The sequence below is a fragment of the Martes martes genome (assembly GCF_963455335.1).
Source record: "Martes martes genome assembly, chromosome: 16".
Lineage (NCBI taxonomy): Eukaryota > Metazoa > Chordata > Mammalia > Carnivora > Mustelidae > Martes > Martes martes.
Window position 1 is genome coordinate 41584999 of NC_137904.1, and position 16349 is coordinate 41601347.

Consider the following 16349-nt stretch of genomic DNA (forward strand, 5'->3'; position numbering starts at 1 on the left):
GCTCTGTGGGGCCCAGAGAGTCATGGAGGAGCTTAGAGGGGCTTCTGAGAACAGAAAGGTTCAGGAGGCACAAAGCCCCGCTGTGTGGATTTTCACTCGGTCCTTGGAGGCCCGCTCCGCTCTTCTTAATTCAGGCCCACATAGGCTGTTCTCTGGGCCAGGAACTGTGATCCCTGCCCTCCTGTCCTCCGTCCCTGGACTATCCTGAGGCCAGGGTCCTGCCCTCCTCTCTTCAGGACGCTAACCCTCACCCCACGGCCCCTGTGCCAGGATCCCCACGTGGCTAGCTCAATTCCGATGCCCTCCCAAGGCTGAAACGCAAAGGCCAAGGACCACGGCTGCTTCACTCACCCCGGTCTCCCCAACGCCGAATGGAGGACCTGGCACTTAGCAGGTGCTGAGTTCATTTTTGTAAGCTTAAAGAATAAGCCCAGAACAGTCAGCATGGAGGCAAGCTCTGAAAGCTGTCGGTAAAATTATGCAGGTGCGAGGGTTACGGATGCAGCAAGGATTGAGGTTAGCTGCAGGGAAGAACTTAAAAAAAAAAAAAAAAGTCTTTCTATATTTGCTAAGAGAGAATGAGGAAATCTCTTTTAGAAATAGAAAGAAGAAAAAAAAAAGAAAGAAAGAAATAGAAAGAAGAAAGAAAAAAAGAGAGAAGACAAAGTCAGGGGCACCTGGCTGGCTTAGTGGGTGGAGCCTGCATTTAACTTGACGTTGGGGGTTTGAGCCCCATGTTGGGCATGGAGATTAAATAGTAAAATAAATTAAATAGTAAAATAGATTGTAAAATAAATTAAAAAGAGGAAAATAGTAAAATAAAATTTAAAATAGTAAAATTTATTTATTTAGTTATTTAAGATTTTATTTATTTATTTGACAGACAGAGATCACAAGTAGGCAGAGAGGCAGGCAGAGAGAGGGGGAAGCAGGCTGCCCACTGAGCAGAGAGCCTGATGCGGGGCTTGATCCCAGGACCCTGGGATCATGCCCCCAGCCGAAGGCAAAGGCTTTAACTCACTGAGCCACACAGGCACCCCAGTAAAATAAATTAAAAAAAAATTTTTTTTTTTAAGAAAGGAGACAAAGTTGAGTTGATGGCTCCATTTCCACTGCAGGCAGCCAGGAGAGTTAATTTCATGGCTCCCAAGAGCCAGAACCCCTCCCCCAGCGGAGATTTTTAAATCGGTAAATTTAGGGGCAGGGGCAAGAAATTGTATTTTTTAAAAATCTTCCTAGTAATTCTAAAGATTGGCAGATTTAGAAACCACTAGATTAAGCGCCAGGCTTCTCTCAGCTACAAATATTTGTTTTTCTTTCCTTTTGCTTGCTGGTCCCCCCACCCCGCCCCCGCAAGAATGAATCAGCCCTACTGATTCTAATAAACCTGGAAGAGAGCCAGCCTTGGGAATACTGACTCCTGTATCTCACAGAACCTGGACAAACATAGGAGCGAAACATACTTTGCTGAGTGGGTTCTTTCAACCCAAGCCGAATGAGGTTATGATCCCCGGTGACCACCCTCTACTTTCCCTGTTGAAAAGACCAAACTGAAAATGGATATGATTTTAACCCTGGTTTAGCAGCCCTATCCCACAAAACGTTACTGAAATACAAAAAATGTCAAAGTCAGGGGGTGCCTGGCTGGCTCAGTCTGATGAACACATGACTCTTGATCTCGGGGTTGTGAGTTCACCGAGCCCCACGTTGGGTGTAGAGATTAAACAAATAAACAAATTAATTAATTAAAAAAATTGTCAGGGCATCTGGGTGACTCAGTCGGATGGGTGTCCGACTCTTGATCTCAGCTCGGGTCTGGATCTCAAGGTCATGATCTCTGGAGTCATAGGATCAAGCCCCATGTTGGGCTCCGCCGCTAGACAAGGGAGTCTGCTTGAGGGTTCTCTCTCTCCCTCTCGGGCCACCCCTCCCCTCTCCCCTTCTCCCTCTCTCTCTGGAAGATAAATAAGTCAATCTTTGAAAAAATATATTTAAGGGGCGCCTGGGTGGCTCAGTGGGTTAAGCCTCTGCCTTCGGCTCCAGCCATGATCTCAGGGTCCTGGGATCGAGTCCCGCATCAGGCTCTCTGCTTGGCAGGGAGCCTGCTTCCTCCTCTCTCTCTCTCTGCCTACTTGTGATCTCTCTCTGTCAAATAAATAAATAAAATCTTTAAAAAAGAAAAAATATATTTAAAACGAAATAAAACTTGTCAAAGTTTGGGGCGCCTAGGTGGCTCAGTCAGTTGAGCGTTTGCCTTCTGCTCAGGTCATAGTCTCAGGGTCTAGGGATCGAGCCCCGCATCGAGCCCCATGCTCAGGGGGAGTCTGCTTCTCCCTCTGCCTGCCACTCTCCCTGCTTGTGCGCTCTCTCTCTCTCTCTCAAGTAAATAAATAAAATCTTAAAAAAAAAATGGTCAAGGCCAGGGACCGCTGGAGTTGAGGGCTGAGCCCTGCATTTGATTTCCGGTGTCTGCCTCTCCTGTTGGGAATCTGCCCCACTACAGATGGATGAAGTCCACTGGGCTTCCCCCACATGGCTCCCCACATGGGCAGCTCTCTCTCTGCCCAAGTCACATCCCTTCCCCCAGGAGATCGGGGTGGGGGTGGGTGGGGGGGTGGGGGTGGGCAGTTGTGGCTGGGGAAGCCAGGAAAGGAAATCAGTGGCATTCCCCATTCCTCCACTCCCACCCTCCCCCACATGCAACCTCAGCCCTCTCCTGCCTCCTAGTGGGGAGACGTCCTGGGGTCAGAATATCCCTAAGGGCCTTGCCTTCAGAGGTCCCCAGGCCTCGGGGGCCCTTAGGGTCAAGGAACTCCCCCGGCCCCGGCCCCTCAAAGAGGACTTGCAGCAAGACAAGGCCGAATTCAGTGGTAAAGCCCGAGTCTTTATTGTTCTGCATTTCCCTTCTGTCTCCTCTTGTGGCCTGTTATTGAGAGCAGCAGAATTTAGAGCTGGAATAAATCTCAGCCTCTCTGCCTGCTTGTGATCTCTCTGTCAAATAAATACATAAAATCGGGGTGCCTGGGTGGCTCAGTGGGTTAAAGCCTCTGCCTTCAGCTCCAGTCATGATCCCAGGGTCCTGGGATCGAGCCCTGCATTGGGCTCTCTGCTCAGCAGGGAGCCTGCTTCCCTTCCTCTCTCTCTGCCTGCCTCTCTGCCTACTTGTGATCTCTGTCTGTCAAATAAATAAGTAAAAAAATCTTAAAAAAAAGAAAAAACATAAAATCTTAGAAAAAAAAAGTGCGGAGTCTGTTTGTCCCTCCCCTGCCACCCTGCCGCCACGTGTGTGTTCGCTCTCTCCCAAATAGATAAATAAATAAATAATCTGAAGTAAAAGGCAACTAAGGCCCAGAAAGCTAAAAAAATGGCTGAAGGTCCCACAACTAACCAGGACTAGACTCCTCCTGACCCCTGACCTCTAGATGCCACACTATGACTCCTGGTCGGTCTGGACGAGGCAGCTGGGGGCAGGGGGGAAACCAGAAATCATCACAGAGAGAGCCAAGGTCACGGCTCTGGGGATGGGTTGGCCACGGATAATGTTCAAATAAAGGGTCAAAGGGTCTTGCGGCCATTCCTTGCTGGGCACCCACTTCTCATGGGAGAAAACAACGACCCAAATTATAAGACTTCAGACTCAAACTCAAAGAGCCATCTTTTCTTTCTTTCTTTCTTTCTTTTTTTTTTTTAAGATTTTATTTATTTATTTGACAGAGAGAGAGAGAGAGATCACAAGCAGGCAGAGCAGCAGGCAGAGAGAGAGGGGGAAGCAGGCTCCCTGCTGAGCAGAGAGCATGATGCAGGGCTGGATCCCAGGACTCTGAGATCATCCTGAGTGGAAGGCAGAAGCTTAACCCACTAAGCCGTCCCACCTCTTTGGTGCCCCCAAAGCCGTCTTTTCAACCACCCTCATTCACATCGTCAGGGAGCGATGGCTCCCCATTCCCGGCTAGGATCTCAGGAGGCACCCTCTGCTGCCCCCACCACCACCCCCCGCCCCAAGTCTATCTCCCAGACCTGCTGGAAGACGGGGTGTGTGTGTGTGTGTGTGTGGTGGGGAGTGGGGGGATGCACTCTCCCTTGTGGGCGGGGGAGGGCAGGAAGGAGCTGGGAAAGAACAAGCCCTTTCAGAAGATTGCAAGAACGATGACTTCAGTGGTTGTTCTATTTTCTACCTGGGTAAGAAGCAAGGAGAGAATGAGGCAGGTGCCAAGTAAACTTTACTCAAGTAAAGCTTGATCTTCTAGAACCCAGGATCCTGGCTCTGGCTCTGCCACTGACTGGGTGGGCCTCTTCTCCTCCCTAGGCATCAGTTTCCCCATCTGTACAGTGAAAGTGAGAATTGATGCTTTCCAGCATCTCTTCCTTTTTTTAAAAAGTCCATAGATCACTAAGGGGGAATGTGTAGGTCACCGTCCAACAATGTTTCCCCCCAACACCTGCATCCCACTCTTTCCTGCTTCAGAAGGACCCTTTCCTTGTCCTTCTGAAGATGCTCCCCACTCTAGAGACAACACCCTCCCTCTGATTTCTCTGCACATGGAGAGGAGACATGAAGTCTCCCAGGACTGCTTTGGGGCTGCCCCGGGCCAGGCAGCTGGTCTCTTGTTTCCTAGCGATTCTTTGTGTCTGCGTTTCTTCCCAAGGAGCTGGGGTCACAGTGCCAGGGAGAAGGAATGAGCGTGGGGTGGGGAGGTCATCTTTTTTTCCCCTAGCCTCTGCCCATCTCTCCCTGCCCAGTCTCTCTCCAGGGAGGTGGCAGCCTAATCCCGTGGCCCCCAGACTGTCCCACAGTTTCTCACTCCACTGTCTTCCCCTCCCCAGAAGGAAAATGGGTCACGCTCAGCAAAGGGCCGTTATTGCCAACCTGGCCCGGCTGCTGCCTGATAGAGCCCAGGCCTCCCCCGCCAGATCTCATTAAGGGGTCGCCACTTATGCTTCCCAGCCGCCCCCCATCCATCTTTGGCTACGGATGACAGACTGGGCCCGGGGGCTGATGTCCGGCAGGTGACAGGGTTAATGGCAGAAGGGGGCAGAGGGCAGAGGCCAGCCGACTCACAGTGGCAGGAGGGCAGCCTGGGGAGGCCCTGGGTCCATTCCAGCTGGGCAGCCCCTCAAATTACAGCACCTGGGGGAGGGATGAGTCCTGGACCCATCCATCCCCGGGGAAGCAAGGTGGGCAGTATCGGTCATCTTGGGAGCAGATGGTAGGAGGAGAGAATGTTAGCCTGGGAAAAAGAGGAGTGAAGAAGCCTGGGGCGGCGGGTGGAGGGACAGGGCTGGAAAGAGAAGGAAAAAAAATCCCCATAGGATAAAGTAAATAGTCTATAAAAAGTCACTATGTATGTGGGCTCAGTGAAAACAATGACCTCTGGGATCCCTGGGTGCTCTTCGGCAAGAAACCCCATCTTGCTGATGTGTATGAAGCCAGGTGAGTGTTTTGGACCCGGTGCCCATTTTGTCTTCCCTCCCAGCTGCCTGTTACAGTAGCCCAACACTGCGGTTAGGAGCAAGGTTCCAGAGTTAAACAATGTGGGTCCAAATCCTATTCCGGTCCTCCCTCCCTGTGTGAGCCCAGGTAAGTTACTCAACCTCTCTGAGCCTGATTTTCTCCCTCTGTGCAATATTACTCTAGAACCACTGGCTCACAGGAGGAGGCAATTACATGATGCTGTGCCTGCGGTAAAGGCTAGGTTCTCCTGGGAGGAGTAGGGCCTGGGTGCTCCTGGGAGAAGCAGCCTCTTTGCACTATTGCATTAACTTTGCGGCTTCCCATCCAACCCCAGGCTTTTCCCAGGCCTTCTGCCTCAGGACCTCCCCTCGTTTGACCTCCAGCATGTTCATGATCACCCCCAGCCTGCTCTCCTCATTCCCAGAAAGCTGCTGAATGCTGCTGCTATGGGGGCAACCGCCCCCCTCACCGCTCCCAGATAGGAGGCCCCACAATAGCAAGGGTTTGTCCCTCTGGGCCTTTGAAGCCTGCAAAAGGGAGGGGTTGCCCTGTGCTCCTGACCTGGGGGACCACGCTCAGCCCCCCACCTCCCACCGTGGGAGGAGAGCAAGAAACAATGGGCAGTGGAGGGCTGGTTCCAACGCTGGCCAGCTGGCAGTCAGGCGAGGGGGTGGGGCAGAGGTGGGAGCATGCCCTCCCCAAAGCCGGCAGAAAGTCCTTCAAGAGATCTGACAGTGGCTGGGGTCTCCCCTCGGGGCCCCGGATATTGAGGGTATCCTCTGGAGAGGAAGAGAGGGGTCACTGCAATGTCCCCTCCTGGACAGAAGTTGTCCAGAGCCCTCCCAGAGGGATTGCAGGGAGCCCCTCCTCAGTTCCAAGGACCCCCCTCAAAGTGTACCCCAGTCTCACGGTGGGTAAAGGAGCCAAGGAGCACTGTTCTGCCCTCCTTCCAGAGCCTGGATGGAGTGGCTCCCCCGGGTGCTGATCGCCTCCATTAGGTCCTCAATCTTGCAAGGATAATGCATGGCCCAGGCTGGGCTAGGGGAGGAGGCCCCACCGGCAGGGCGCCGGGAGGCAGGACGCAGGAGCCTGAGCAGAATACCAAGCAGCCAGCCTGGGCCTGTGTCTGCCCCTGGTGGCCAGCAAACCCGGGCCGGGCCAGGAAAGACATGGCGGGGGTGGTGCCCCCCCCCCGCCCCCTCTGTGTCCTCTTGCCAACTCCACCACCTCCCTACCGTGGTTGAATTCCCAGAGCCTGTCTCTGGGGGATCTCGCCTCCCAAGGCCGTCGTCCCTGTGTGGTGCCAGGGTCCTGGGTGGCAGGAAGTCTTCATCTGACCCACCCAACTGGACCCGAGTCCTGCTCGGCTCACAGCCTCTGAGGATGACCTAGCAAGACCAAGAGAAAAAACCCCCTTCGTGGGGGTGGGAAGACTCAGAACATAAGAATGTTCTCCCTTTCATTATCTATCCACAATTGTCAAATGAAACCAACCCTGATGCGTTCTTTCAAAGTGAGTCTTGCTATGATGTGGCCATGCTCGTTGTTAAATTCAGTCCCCTTTGGGACGTTGCTGTCTTTGGCAGCTCTTCTTCTTCTTCTTCTTTTTTTTTTTTGCAAAGTTTACTGAGCGATAGTACAGAGCTCCCGAAGAGGGAGGGGACCCGAGAGGTTGCCCTGGCTTCTCAGTTCACCCCAGCCCAACCTCTTCTTTTGCCTTCCACTGGGAAAGCCCTTTATACTGCTATGTGCCTGAGAGCACTGTGTGGATGACAGAGCCCTTGCTCTCCTGGGGACACATCTGGCTGCCCTTCCCCTCAACCCCACCAGGCCAAGTAGGAGCGCAGGGGTTACTGACCCTGGAAGGCAGTGTAGCCTAACGGTTGTGGGTTGTGGATTCAGATGAATCCAGGTCGTAAACCGCATCCCTGCTTCCCAGCTGTGTGGCCTCTGGCAGGCTTCTGCATTTCCAGGAGCCTGAGTTTCCTTATCTACCAAGTGGGGATTAAACTAGTATTATCATACACATAGGTTAGGAGAACTTGTTAAAAGGAGAGAAGTGTTGAGTACAATGCCTGGCATACCATAAATACTTAAAAATGACAAAGGGGAAAAGAAATCTTAAGAATCTCTATTTTGGGGGTGCCTGGGTGGCTCAGTTGTTAAGTGTCTGCCTTCAGCTCGGGTGGTGATCCCAGGGTCCCGGGACCGGGATCGAGCCCCTCAACATGCTCCGTGCTCAGCAGGAGGCCTGCTTCTCCCTCTGCCACTCCCTCTGCTTGTGTTCCCTCTCTCACTGTCTCTCTGTCAAATACATAAACAAAATATTTTAAAAATAAATAAAAGAATCTCTATTTTGTAGGAGAAGAAGAGGAGGTCCCGGAAGGTAAGAGGTTGGGCCGGGTCATGGAACTAGAGGATATTCCAGCGCTTTCTTGACCCCCACACCCTACAGGCATCGCCCTACCCCACCCCCACTGTTCCTTCTCACTCTCCAGCCTCATCTCCCAGCCTCACCCCCCAGAGCTGGGGTAGCAGCCAGGGTTCCAGCCTTTGAGCTCTCCGGGCAGGTGAACGGCTGGTTCCTCCTTCCTGTGGGGACTGAGTGGAGATGTTTGCAGTTATGGGAGCAGCAGTCAGAATGAATCAGGATTCAAAGTTCATAATTCACCAGTGATCAGATGTAAGGGAGGTGCCTGGACAGTTATGTTAATAACTGTGCCGTTAAAAACTCGTAAGTGATGTTCTCATAAAGCCTGTGTTGTTTGGGGTGGTTGGCTTTGTTTATTTATTTATTTTTCCCTTCAGGAGCAAACTGGGCCACAGAGGAAGAACATTAAATTATCTCTTGAAATGATTCCGGTAATAAGTCAGGCAGGTTAGGAGAGCTCCCGCCAGACCTCCCTCAACCTTTCTGAACCCCTTTCACTTGGCCTTGTTTTATAGGAGGCCAACGACTCCCTTCTGGGTTAGCCGTGTCCCTTGTTTAGAGCTGCTGTCTATATGGGCAAAATGCGAGGTTTTTCATCAGCCAAGCAAGTAAGAGGGATCATATATTATTCCTTGCAAGAAATCAGAACATGCCGTGTGACATGGAAAAGAGAGGGGACTTGTAGGGACAAAGGCTTTGAATATTTGACATAAGTACTGTTCTGGAAATCAGGCCCACAGAGACCCGACGATCCCAACATCGATAATAATCACAGCTAAGGTTTATATTGCGTGAACACCGGGCCAGGTCCCCTTCGAGCCCCTTTTGTGTGTGAACATACTGGATCTTCCTCAGAACCTGGGCAGTGGCTACTAGCTTTATGCCCACTGAAGGGAGGAGGAAAAGGGGGTGTCCCTGCCGGTAGGTGGTGAAGCCAGGGTCCAGTCCCAGCCATTCCGACTTTCCTGCCTATGTTCCCACCTGCTACACTGCCTCGAATATTCTTCGCTGGGGGTGGTGCCTTCCCCATCTTGAACTCTTTGAGATGGGGAGACCCTGACCTGAGCTAAGGAGATGACAGCTGGAGCCTGGTTCTCCCTCCTGCCTGAGACAGTCCAGCTTTGGTATCCTGGGTACCTGCCAGGAGCCAGGTGCTCTGCTCAGAAACCTGTTCCCTGTTCCGTGCGTGATCGCACTTGCTGCGCTCCCCACCCGTGAGGCTAGTGCTATCTTCTGTCATTCCCACTCTGCAGATGAGCACAGCAAGGCCCAGAGGTATCTAGCAAGCAAGGACCCGAGTCTCACAACCAGGGCTGACTCGGCCTGCCCTGCCGCCCGCGAGCGGCTTCTCCCACTTCCCACGCCAGGATTTCTAGGATTCTAATACTCTGGGACCAGGTCTGAGAAAGCCCCGTTGTCAGGAGTTTAGCCCATTTCCAAGATGCTCAGATGTCCAGGGGGGTCCCAGGCCAGGCGACCCAGCCCAGCCAGAGACAGGACAGACAGGAAGGCGTAGGGAGTCTTTCAATTTTACATTAAAAGAGAAGATCCCCACCCCCTCCCCTCCCTCTTCTCCCCCTCCCCCTGCTTCAGTAACCTTCCAATCACATCAGAGACCTGAGAAGGAGCCTGACCTCTGTCCTCGGGGGAGGTCAGCCGGGGTGACCCTGCTTGTGTGCAAGGTCCCGTGGGAGAGGCCCAGCTGCAGGCCCCCGAGGGCTGGAAGCGCACCCGGAAACGGGCTCGGGGTCACCGAGGGCGGCCGGTCGGAGGGAGGGGCGTCCCTGGTCCTTTGTGAGCTGATGGGCAGGGGGAGATTAGTTCCACAGGCAGCCCCTGTGTCTCCAGAGAAAGGAGCTATTGTGGAGCGACTCAAAATACAGGGCACAGCCCCTCCCACCTCCCCTTTTATCGCCATGGAGATGGGGGGTGTTAAGAGAGCAAAAGACGGAGGGAAAATGCAAGGCAGGTGAAGCCGGGGGAGGAGTGAGCCAGAGGGGGTGGCCGTGGAAGGCAGCCAGAGCGCAGGGGACAGCTCTGTGCCTTTTTCACCCGGAGGGGCTCTCAGGTTCACATCTCTCCTCTCCACATCCTGCCCGAGGGCTACTAGCGCAAAGAAGGCCTGGCCCACTACCCGGCAGCTGGCCCTACGACCTTGGGGGGTGAGGGGTCTGACCATCTGGGAGTAAATTGCAAGATGGCCACATGGAAGGCAGCTGGTGAACAGCTGCTAGGCCTTGTCCTGCTTCTGGACGTACCGAAGGCCCCAAACCATTGAATCTCAGCGTCATGGACCCCGTGTCCCAGCCTCTGCAGTAACCCCGCCAGATACCAATCCAGTGTCCGCCCAAGGTCCTCAGTGGCGGTGACTTTCTCGCCAGGGCCCTGTGGGCACCTCTGGTTGTCAGAAAGGGCTTCCTTGCGTTAGGTAGAAACCTGTCTTCCTCTTAGCTCCACACACAGGCCTAGGTCTGCTCTCCGGGACGGCACCACAAAATAAGGTAGGCTTTTAGTAAATCCTGGGGAAAGAGAAGATAACAATCGGACACTTCTGGACTTGAGATATTTGGGAAAAGCTGCTGAGAAGGTAACTTTGTTGGAAACACAGTCCATAGTTTAAAAACTGTTCCAAGCTAAGGGGAACCGCTGGCAGGGAGGCGAATCCGGCCGTTGCACACTGGGTGGGCAGAAGACAGGGCATCTCAAGATGTCAAGGTCCTGGGCGTCGCCCTGATGCCAACACAGAAGGTCAGGGACAGGGCCTTCGGCGCGTTTCAGCAAACTAGGCATTTGGTGAATACCCAGCCCAACGGACAGAGATGAGGGCCAGAGTCAGAGCCTGGTCTTCGGCTGTTTGGCTCCACTCCAAGCTGGAGAAACCCCCTCCATCCAACAGGACCTTCTTAAGAAGAGAGGTCGTGTGCTCTTATCAACTACACAGAAAGGAAGAGGCCTCCCTGCTTGGGGCCAGCAGCCCCCAGGCAGAAAGAGTTGTGGTCCCAGAGTTTGGAGAGACCCAAGGATTCAGGACTGAACGGGGTCTTCCAATGAGCAGCCTGCACTCTGGGGAGCCCACCCCTGGAATGCCTCAGGTCCGCTTCTGGCCCCCCAACAAGGCTCTTCTTACCAAAGTGGGTCGGCCCCGAGGCTTCCCGGGACAGGGAAGGCAAAAGAGGGACAGGAGGCGACCTGCACCGTGGAGGGAGAACCTGGGCCTGTTTCATTACCTTTTCCTTCCTCCCCCGACCGCACTGCCTGGGAAGGCCTCGGGAACGGGCTGCACAGGTAGACACTGAGAACAGGGACGGGTCAAGCACACCAGGCACCAGAGAAAAGCTGAGGCCTGGGGTCACCCTAACAAAGGCCACAGCCCGTGCTCAGGAGCGGTTGTTTCAAAATACCGGGCTTCAGCAGATGCTGAAGACGGCCTTGCCGCTGCCCGGGAGAGAACAAGACTAGCCCGTGGCTGCCCGTTTGAACGGTGCCAGAGCCTCAGCTGTCAGGCAAGGCAGGCGTACCTGCTGTCGTCTCCTCCCTTCAGCACCGGGGCTCCTGCCCAAATGCTCCTGTCCAGATTGTATTTATGACTGTTTTAAGAAGGAGTGACAGAGCCTTTTAATATCCCTGACAGCCTGGGATGTTTTAATAGATGGCGGAGCTGGGCCGCAGGAGTTAAGGAAAAGGGGCCGAGTCGCTGGGCGAGCTGTCAGGCCTGGTTTCGATGACAGACCCACTGATCCACTCTCCGACAGAATAAAATACGGGGCCGCGTCTCTCCTCGGCCCCGTCAGGCTGACAGACAGTCTGTCACCGTTGTATGTCATCTTTCACCTCCTAATCACTCAGGGTTAGGGGGCCTGCATTTAACGGGGAGGCCCTGCAGGATTTCCACCCAGCCTGCCTCGGGAGCATTGGGCCTCTGCTGCAGCAGCCCCCGAGTTCCAGCTGGCCTTCTCCAATGATCTCCATTTCAAGCGCAACTTTCTTACTTACCGAGTTCCACCCCACTTGTTGCTGTTTCTTGGAGGTGATTATAGGTCTTATGGAATGGCTCAGTCATCACCTGTGAAAACAGATGGGCTGGGAGGTGGAGATGGTTCCACAACAGTGTGGAAGTATTGGGGATGCCTTGGGGGCTCAGTCGGTGGAGCGTCGGCTTTTGGCTCGGGTCGTGATCCTGGGGTCCTGGGATCGAGCCCTGCATTGGGCTCCTTGCTCAGTGCGGAGCCTGGTTCTCCCTCTGCCTGCCTCTCCCCCTGCTTGTGGGCTCTCTCTGACAAATAAATAAATAAGATCTTTAAAAAAACAAAAAAACAATGTGGAAGTATCTAGTGCCAATGAATTGTACACTCAAAAAGGGTTAATGTAGGGGCGCCTGGGTGGCTCAGTCATTAAGCGTCTGCCTTTGGCTCAGGTCATGATCCCAGGGTCCTGGGATCGAGCCCCACATCAGGCTCCCTGCTCAGTGGAGAGTCTGCTTCTCCCTCTGCCACTCACCCTGCTTGTGCTCTCTTTCAATCTCTCTCTCACTGTGTCTCTCTCTCTGTCAAATAAATAAGTAAAATCTTAAAAAATAAAGGTTAATGTGGTAAACTGGTAAACGGAGTGTTAGGAGCTGGGTCATGTTATCTAAACACACACACATACACACACACAGACAGAGTAAGAAACAAAGAGATTCTGTGGATTTCTGGGCCCTTCTAATTTGGGTGTCTCCCCGTGTGTGCCTATAACCTGTATAACCTGTTGTCAGACTATTCCCAGGTTCCCATGAAAACACTCTGCCCCCACCTCCTGCTTCTTGACCTCTTTCCCCATTCCCTGAGCTAATCAGCCTCAAGGTCAGTTTTGGAGTCGAACATCTAGAGGTTCCTTATACAGGTGTTTCTGGGACAGGATTTGGAGATGGAAATGTTTGTGGCTAAAGCCTCTTTGGTCCTATCAGTGAGGCTTAAGGGATGCTCTCGCCTTTTTGGGGGGTGGGGGTGGGGGAAGAAGGGCAGGAAATCCCAAGGTCACGACATGCTCTTTCTGGAGTGGCTGAAAAAACCCCAAAGAGACCACGCGGTCCTCCTCCCCACACATTAAGTTTATCTGCCCCCCCCAACCCCAGCCATTGGGGCTTCCTCCTTCTTCCGGACCCCACTGACAATGCCAACCGCGCCGATGGTTAAGGGGCCGCACTCATGCCCCTCCGTCCCAGTCCCTAGAGCCTCCGGAGCAGACCAGAGCCTCCCTCCACCCTCCCCCGGCCCAGGGCTCTGCGTTCGAGTCCTCTGCCAGGAGAGAGTTAAGGGCTTGGGTTTAATTTGCCCGTTAATCACAGTTAAAAGAAGTAATGAGCGTCTCCCCAAAGCCTGGGTGTTTCTCTGCAGATTAAGCAGCAATTTGCATACCCCTTTATTCATTCCCACCTTCCCCTGTGGGCGCCTTGTCCTTTCCGACACAGCCAAGCGCAGCCCGCAGCGGGAGCGCTTTGACAAATGGCTTTGCCGCACGTGGTCTGGGTGAGCGGGAGGGAGGGGCAGGCTGGGAGGAAGAGGGCAGCTCCCGACAGTAATGGATAGCTGGGCCGTTAAATAGTGCAGAACTTTTTATTAGACACACAGGAGAAGTTTAAATATTCAAACTGGTTTTCTTTGAAGCCTGGGGAATGAGAGGAGGGTGGCAGGCAGGAGAAGTAAGAGTTTACTCAGGGCTAATATACAGGGGTGTGGGGGGCGGGCTGCTCATCAGCTGAGAGGAAGGGCACCTGGAGGACAGGCGGGTGTGCGGTCAGCTGGCACCCCGGCTTCCACAGTCCTGCAGCGGGCCTGACACCCTCCTGACACCCTCCTTACACCCTCCTGCTGGGCTCCCGGATCTGCCAGGCAGGACAGCCGCAGGGGGCCTGATCCCGCAGTGGGCAGAGCAGCTTGCTCCAAGCCCGAGCCCGGCCTCTGAGCAGCCTTCAGTAGTGGGAGCTGACCTTGGCTTCAGAGCAGACCGGGGCCTGGGAAGCAACGGTGTCTGTAGGAGGATGGGTCCACAGCCCTCTGACTAAGCAGGGAGAGAGGAGGGAGGGAGACCAGGAGAAGCTCAGGGCAGCTGCTCTCCCTGGAAAGTGTGTAAGAGGGATTTAGGTTTGACCGCCAGCCCATTTTAAAAGCCTTCTTAAACCTAATTTTCTTCCCAACTTCTAGTGCTTTGTAGGACTCTTCCTTTTTGCTAACCCGTGAGCCCCAGGACCATAATATTTTAGAGGTCAAAGTCGTTTTAGAGATCACCGAGGCAATTGAAGTTCAGAGAAGTTAATTTTGGGATTCCAGAGGGGACACAGAAGTGAGCAAGTCCTGGTCCCTATCCTTAGGCAGCTCAGTCTGGAGCACAGCTGCAGGACCACACTGTGACCCGGTGACAGGGGAAGGGCGTCTCCGCACGGCCTCAGGGATGCTAAGGAGCGGGTCCTTCTGTTGAGGCCTGGAAATGACCACAGAGATGTATTGGGGCCTTATCTGAGCAGGGGCAGGAAGGCTAAGAGGGAACCAAGAAGAGGACTGGGGACCCATGTGGGTTTGGTGTCATGGGTGGATGCCCAGGCTGGAAAGGAAGGAGATCTGGTTACGGAGGGCTGGCCTCCTACTCCAGGAGCTTAGGGAGCTAAGGGGGCAGGGGAATGAATGATGAGGAGAACAAAGCAAGGGCTGGGAGCCTGCCGGTGGATAGAGGTAGGAGATATCAGAGAGGCATGAAGAGTGGAATGGAGAAGACAATGCATTTGGTTCGGGACATCTGGCACACACAGAGCCAGGACCCAAACACAAGTTTCTGACTTCAGTCCCGGTGATTTCCAGTCCATCCCCTCATAACAGCTAACATCGGGATCTGACTGGGCCGGGGGCATCTGGGTGCTGTACACAATGGCCGCGGCTCCCCACCCCGAGCCTCGTAGCATCTCTGTCCTCATCTTACAGGTGAAGGAAATGAGGCACGGAGAGGTCCAGGGACTTGGCCAAGATCACATGGTGGCAAGAACAGAGTCAGGACGTGACCCAGGCCATCCAGATCTTTGCCGACTTCCTTCCTAACCTACTACCATGACCAATTTTTTTTTTTTAAAGATTTTATTTATTTATTTGACAGAGATCACAAGTAGGCAGAGAGGCAGGCAGAGAGAGAGGAGGAAACAGGCTCCCTGCTGAGCAGAGAGCCTGATGTGGGGCTTGATCCCAGGACCCTGGGATCATGACCTAAGCCCAAGGCAGAGGCTTAACCCACTGAGCCACCCAGGCGCCCCCATGATCAGATTTTGTATGTGTGTGTAAAGGAGTGCAGAGAGAATGGGCAGCAATTAAAAGAAATAAAGAAATAAGGATTAGTGATAGGGCAAGCAGTGCTGATGAGGAGGCAGGGAAGAGGCACAGGACCTGTGTTTCTTGCAGGGAAACCGAAGAAGCAATGTCTGGGAATTAATGAGGGAGAGAGAATGGGGAGTGGGGAGGTGCACGCAGGGGAGCGGGCAGGACTCCGTGGGCTTGGCCACAATTAGCTACCACTCCTAGGGGCCTGGGATGTGTTCTCCTTTGGTCCCCAGCTCTAGACTAGATCTCCGAAGCAGGTAATTCTTTCAGTGGGTGAGGTCTCCCGTCTGGATGACACAGATAATTCCTGCTCACACCAGCCAGAGGAAACTAGTTCTAGAATCATAGGACCCCCCCATCTCCTCAGCAAGCCCTCAGTGGGTGGCCAGAAGCCAGAGGGACAGTTGTCAGCACTCCATGTAGCTCATGGTCATGGCCAGCCATCAGGGGCTGTGGAGCCAAGGGATCCTGCTTTTGTTGATGACAAGAAGAGCCACACTTTGAGAGGCCATGGGGGTCTGCATGGGAAGAAAGCCTTCACGTGAGCAGAGAGATGGTGAGGGCGCTTGGGCAGCTGGAGTTAGCAGCAGGGCGGGGGAGGGTCTGGAAAAACAGACTCAGCCTCTTTGTCTGAACCAGGGTGACCGGTCAGGTGAGTGGTGAGAGCCTGAAATCTTCTTCTCTGGAGAAAGGTGGCCTAAAAGTGAACGTGAGAGTCGGGTGCGCTCTTGGCAAAACAAGCCACATCGAACCAAGGGTGAATCTCGGCCCACCTCCTCCCACTGTTCCAGAACACTATTCTGCACCCCCAGAAACCTGATGGCTCAGGACTTGGTCTTCAAGCTTCACAAAGAGCCTCTCGCCATTCCCTTCCAGGAAGGCAAGTCAGACCGGGATGAAGGGTCCTTAACCACTGCTTCCCAAACCCAAACTAAGAGCTCCCGTTTGTCCAGGAGCACTGACTCTGGGCTGGGCACCATCCCGAGACCTCTGTGTTCGTTCATCCTCACAACGGATTCTGTCAGGCCATCCAGAGAACGGCAAGCAGGACCCCAACTGCAGTCAGAGCGACACGAGGGGAAATCTGGGAGCCCATCTGTGAGACACAGTGCTGTCCTCCCACGGG